Source organism: Chiloscyllium plagiosum, chromosome 33 (genome assembly GCF_004010195.1).
Source record: "Chiloscyllium plagiosum isolate BGI_BamShark_2017 chromosome 33, ASM401019v2, whole genome shotgun sequence".
Lineage (NCBI taxonomy): Eukaryota > Metazoa > Chordata > Chondrichthyes > Orectolobiformes > Hemiscylliidae > Chiloscyllium > Chiloscyllium plagiosum.
Window position 1 is genome coordinate 28,600,030 of NC_057742.1, and position 6,260 is coordinate 28,606,289.

At 41.0% G+C, this 6,260-nt stretch overlaps 1 long non-coding RNA gene across 1 annotated transcript in view; it reads right to left on the reverse strand.

Annotated features, from left to right (window-relative positions):
- The window catches only part of LOC122539677, a 6,258-nt gene extending 1,053 nt beyond the window's left edge, over nt 1-5,205 (reverse strand). Inside the window, exons 1-2 of the long non-coding RNA XR_006309146.1 lie at nt 5,187-5,205; nt 3,661-4,014 (exon numbers count right to left, since the gene is read on the reverse strand). This is a non-coding gene — a long non-coding RNA (uncharacterized LOC122539677). The remainder of the gene's footprint in view (nt 1-3,660; nt 4,015-5,186) is intronic.
- Between the last annotated feature and the right edge of the window lie 1,055 nt (nt 5,206-6,260).

A 6,260-nucleotide genomic window follows, 5' to 3' on the forward strand; every position in this document is an offset into this window, starting at 1 on the left:
CATCCATGAACATCAACGAGCCACGAAACGCCACGACCAGCCATCCCTAGTGGCCACATACGCAGACGACAAGCAACATGAATTTGGCTGGGACAACACTACCATTATAGGGCAAGTGAAACAAAGAACAGCCAGGGAATTCCTAGAAGCATGGCACTCATCCACAAACTCCATCAACAAACACATAGACCTGGACCCAATATACCGGCCACTACAGCGGACAGCTGAAACTGACAACCGGAAGCGGCAGGGACAGACCACTATAAATGCCGGAGGAAACACCACAGAAGCGCTTCACAGGAGGCTCCCAAGCACTGAGGATGTCACCTAGACAGGGGACGAAATATTTGCAATAAAAACTTCCAGCTCGGCGAACAGAACCACAGCAACGAGCACCCGAGCTACAAATCTTCTCACAAACTTTGAACACACACACACACACACAATCCCTTGGGAATCCTACCACATGAGCTGAACTTGTCTGGAAAGTGTAAGTTTCCAAAGGGTTGATTTCCATTGCCTGGAACCCTCTGTGAAAGTCTCCATTCCGAGTTCAATGTCTCGAATACAAAGCATATGAGCAAGGGGCAGGAGTAGAACATTCAGGCCCTCAGGTGTGCCCCATTGTTTAACACTTGATTTGATTTTAACCTCAAAACCACACTCCTGCCTACTCAGATAACCTTGCATTCCCCTTGTTTAGCAAGAATTTATCTAACTGCCTTAAAAATGTTCAAGGACTATGCTTTCAACACTTTATCAGGAAGAAAGTGTTCCAAAGACACACAGTCCTCTGTGAGAAAAAGCTTTAATCGGCAGCCCGATTTTTAAATTGTGACCCTGTGTTCTAGATTCTCTAATAAAAGGAAGCATCCTGTCCACATCTCTCTTGTGAATATCCCTGGGATTTGTATATTTCAATCACGTCACCCCATACAAGCCTCACCCATCACAACAATGTGCCCATTCCAGGTTTTAATCTGACAAATCTTCTTGGAATTACTTCTAATGCATATGTATCCTTCTTCCCCAATGTTGTCTCTTCTGACCCTTGTGCAATGGAAACAGAGCCTTCCTACTTCTGTATTTAGTTCCCCTTGGAATAAATGATAGCATTGTAACATCTTTCTCACTTACTTGCTGGAACTGCTTATTGACCTTTTGTGAAACATACATGAGGACAAATGGATCCCTCTGTTTCTTAGAGCCTTGTACTCTCACTGTTTAGATTATATGTTTTATAATCTTCCTGACAAAACTCAGTTTCACACTTTCCCTGCGTCCATTTACTTTTGCCACTTTGTGACCTCCTTATGTTCTCTTCTCTGTTTGTTTTCTTACCTATCTTTGTGTCTTTTGGCAACCAGATCTATGGTCCCTTCATTCAAGTCATTTATATAAACAGTTGAGTTCCCAACACTAATCCCTGCAGATACCACTCCCTCCATCCTCCCAACCTGAAAAAGATTCCTCTATGCATACTCTCTGCGTCTTGTTAGTCAGCAAATTATCACTTTCATGCCAATATGCTTTCCTCAACATTATGAACTTTTATGTTTCACAAAAACCTTTGCAGTGACACTTTACTAAATGCCTTCTGGAAGTTTATGTGTAGTATATTCACCAACTCCTTACATTGTGTTGCTTCCCCAAAGAACTCCAACAGATGGATTAAACATTATTTTTCTTTCACAAGTCTTGAGTTAGATCTGCAGGACACACCTGGATACTTACCCTGGAAATGTTACACTGATTACCTACATTTATATAGCATCTGTAACTAGCCAACTTAAATCAACTGAGCAACAAAACCGACCCCTCACATCAACATAACAATACTGCCCATCTCTCTATCCCCTCACTCATTCATCTTCTCATGCAATCACTCTTTGAAAGACTTGAGATTTTTAAAAAGTTTCTGAAATATGGCAGCTGCATCTGTGGGGGTGGGGGCGTATGGAAAGCAGGGAGAGAGAGGGAAAATGTCCTTCTCGTTCTTTAGAACTAAAGGAATCAAAGGGCATGGGGAGGAAGCAGGAGCAGGGTAGTGAGCAGGATGATCACATTGAAAGGTGGACTGGGGTTGAATGATCTACTATTTTCCACATTTCTTTGTTTGTCTTTGCTTGCGTTTGGCAGTCTCCCTTGTGGATATCTGGCAGGTTCCACTTATGTTTCACCCAGGACGAAGGGCCAGCGTGCAGAAATCTTTGCGAGCAGGGTCAATGTGTGCAGCACTGATGTTGAATGGGATTCTGGACTGCAGTACATAAGGAATTCAGTTTTGTTTTCTCTAGTATTAAACTTTGTAATAGTTTTGACTTTGGACAAGCCTGAGGAACTAGAAGTGTGATGAATGCCTGTGCGTGCTCCAGACTAGAAAACCCAATTCCTTGACAGTCAGCCAAGTATTGTGAAAGGTGAAGGCGGCCAAGACAGCCATAGAGTTGAACCTACTCTACATGGAGCACATGCACTTAGCTATAGAAGACTCCCCATTCCAGTCAGTTTAAGAATAGCTTATCATAATTTGTAACCTTCCTCCAGCTGTACAATTTACAGATAACTGTAGTTGCTCACATTAACATGTTCAGCCCCAGTTTCCAATGCCTGCCATTTGTATCCCTGACTATGTGGTCCCAAAGATTTAGAATTTTTTTTAGATTAGATTACTTACAGTGTGGAAACAGGCCCTTCGGCCCAACAAGTCCACACCGCCCCGCCGAAGCGCAACCCACCCATACCCCTACATTTACCCCTTACCTAACACTACGGGCAATTTAGCATGGCCAATTCACCTGACCTGCACATCTTTGGACTGTGGGAGGAAACCGGAGCACCCGGAGGAAACCCACGCAGACACGGGGAGAACGTGCAAACTCCACACAGTCAGTCGCCTGAGGCGGGAATTGAACCCGGGTCTCTGGCGCTGTGAGGCAGCAGTGCTAACCACTGTGCCACCGTGCCGCCCACGAAACCTCTCGTCTAAACCTCTCAGGCTCTGTATCCCTCCACCTTCTTTGTGATGTTCCTCAAACCTACCTCTTCAACCAACTTTTTGTTACCTGTTTCAATATTTTCTCGTGGTTCAGTGGGATACTTTGCCTATGATGCACTTATGAACACCATGTAACAAGGTACTGTATTGAAGGTGCTACATAAATATATATTGAGCTCTTGAGTTAGTGCAGCATATATTCATGTTAATTAGGTAAAATAGTGATATGCACCAGCATTATGCTGGTAGGTTTGGTGCTACCAATCTAGATAGAATATTCTAGTTATATATTAGCTATTGGTGGTGCCAAGTAAAGGAAGATTATCCATATCAATCCTTTCTTATCTAAAATGAATTGTGGAGTTGCAAGTGTTTTTCTTCAGCAGAACTTGTTTTCAACTAATCAAAGTTAACTACAGTACTCGGTGGAATATTTTTTAAAAATAGGCTTATTTGCAAAACTGACCATTGCTCTAAGGTCAGTCTCAATTCAACAATTCAGAGGTCACTGTACCTCAATTGGCTTAAACTTCCTTATGTAACAAAAGATTGCTATCAATTGCAGTATCACGATGATACAGTTCAGGGTGGCCTGATTAACCCATTTCTTGAATGTTCTCTGCATGCATAGAAGATGGAAAGTGGGGAATGATTGTCATTACCTTTGAACTGTGAAATTCCCATCAGAGATTGTTTCTCATTTGCCTAGGCCATGAGTTCTTGCCAACACGCAATCCACATAAACATCCCAGAACAGCTGAGCCAAATCCCAGAAGAGGAATCTGTGCTTGGGTATCTTGGACTCCCTCAGGTATATCAGGAACTTCCATAGGTCGTGTACACTTTCAACTGCATTTATGTGTCGTGTTTCAACGAGAGCAAGGGATGATGCATCAAAGCACTGATTGTCCACTTCACCTTGGGACAGAAAGTCTATCACTTTAGGAGGGGATCCGTGGGTGCAGACAAATAACAAGACAAGGAAAGCCATTCGGAGGCAATGGTGCTCAATCATACTGAAAATACAATAGCTGAGAGTAAGTTACAATTATAGTTAATCTCTGCAAATTTAACATAATAGCATAGGACTTCAATATTTTTTTTCACGTTAGCTTTAAATAGTTGCCTCCTGGTCCATTTCATTGAGTTTTACAGTCACAATGCAGAAAGAGTCCATTTGGACTTCAAAACAAGGGGACATATTTTTAAGGAGAAAGTTTTAAAAAGGACATGAGGGGCAACTTGTTTTTAACACAGAGTATGTTTCGTGTGTGGAATGAACTGCCAGAGGAAGTGATGGATGCAGATACAGTTACATCATTTAAAAAACATTTGGATAAATGCCTGAATAAGAAAGGTTTGGAGGGATATGGGCCCAATGCAGGCAAGTGGGTCTAGTTTAGTTTAGGAACATGGTTGGTATGGGTTGGTTGGACCGAAAGGTCTGTTTCCATGCTGTATGAACCTGGAGTCATTCTGAAGAAAGCACTAATTAGTGGCATTCCATTGCTTTTGTTATAAAAGAAAACATGATTCTTAATGTTTGGAATTTTTTCCAACAACTGATAGTTAACAAAATCCTGCAAATGCAGAATTCTTGCCATTTCCTCAGCTTGGATTGAAAAAAACATTATGAGAGTGGCTTCCCCCTGCAATGTATTATTATAAACCCAGACAGAGAATTCAATAGTGACTGACTGCACGTCCTTATTCAGATAACGCAGAATAAATTACTTAGATAAAAATTTGTGTTGAGAAGTTTGCTTCATGTTAATGATAGCATTTCTGGTATGAAATTGTGCAAGCGAGTAGAAATCAATGGAATAGATAAATGCTTTCAGGAAAAGATCTTAATATTTTGACTCTCAATATCACCAAATCTTTAAATAATTTTTTAAAAACGATGAAAGAAAGCTCATGGTTTTAAACAGTTCTTTTTTTTTTTGAAGTCTTCATGCACTTCTGAACTGCATTATTTACAATGCCATTGCCAGAGATCTGTAAAATAATAGCTGGAAATACAGCAAAAACAAATAATTCCTCTGGTACTTGTATAACAGTCTTAAAGCTACTTATGCCTGAATTCAACAAAAATACTGAAAATATGTCTGTTGAAAATTAAAACATTTCTCAGACTTTAATATGCAGATCTTTCATTAGAATCATTAAATAGTGAAAATTACCTTACCTTTCGGACGGTCTTTGATTTGTCCTATTCTCTCTCTGTCTGGGTTGCTTAATTTTATACCCTTGCTTTCTACTAAGAGATGCATTTTTATTTTGCGTCATGAGTGCACTTGTGACAGTCACCCACTTGATTGTTATCCTATGAGTGAAGAACACTGAAAACTTCCATCAAAATGAATCAAAAATGAACAAATCCACTTCAACTACTTTGCTGTGCATCCTAATTATAATTAGCTTGGCTCTGCAAACAATTGTTATTGTACCATTTGTCGTTCAACTTCTTTCAATACTTTCCTCAACGAAATACATTTTTAATCATAGCAAAAAAAAACTTACTTGCATTGGTAATCTATTTTCTGATCAAATTGCGAATGATCTAATGCCAGATAACTTTCTTCCGACTTGCTGAGTGGATCTCCCAGCCTTTTTACTATACAGCCCTGGTTGTGACTGTAATTTAGCATCTCCCAGTTGCAGAAAGTCATGGTCACAGGGTCTGGATAGGGGCATCTTTGATTTAGATGTTGCTGTGTTAATAGAACTTCTAGCAGGTAACTCAGTTTAAATGTGGCTATATGCAAATCTGACATAAGTTTTAGAACATAGAACATAGAACAATACAGCACAGAACAGGCCCTTCGGCCCACGATGTTGTACCGAACATTTGTCCTAGCTTAAGCACCCATCCATGTACCTATCCAATTGCCGCTTAAAGGTCACCAAAGATTCTGACTCTACCACTCCCACAGGCAGCGCATTCCATGCCCCCACCACTCTCTGAGTAAAGAACCCACCCCTGACATCTCCCCTATACCTTCCACCCTTCACCTTAAATTTATGTCCCCTTGTAACAGAGTGTTGCACCCTGGGAAAAAGTTTCTGACTGTCTATCTATTCCTCTGATCATCTTATAAACCTCTATCAAGTTACCCCTCATCCTTCGCCGTTCCAACGTTCTCAACCTATCCTCGTACGACCTATTCTCCATTCCAGGCAACATCCTGGTAAATCTTCTCTGCACCCTCTCCAAAGCTTCCACATCTTTCCTAAAGTGAGGCGACCAGAACTGCACACA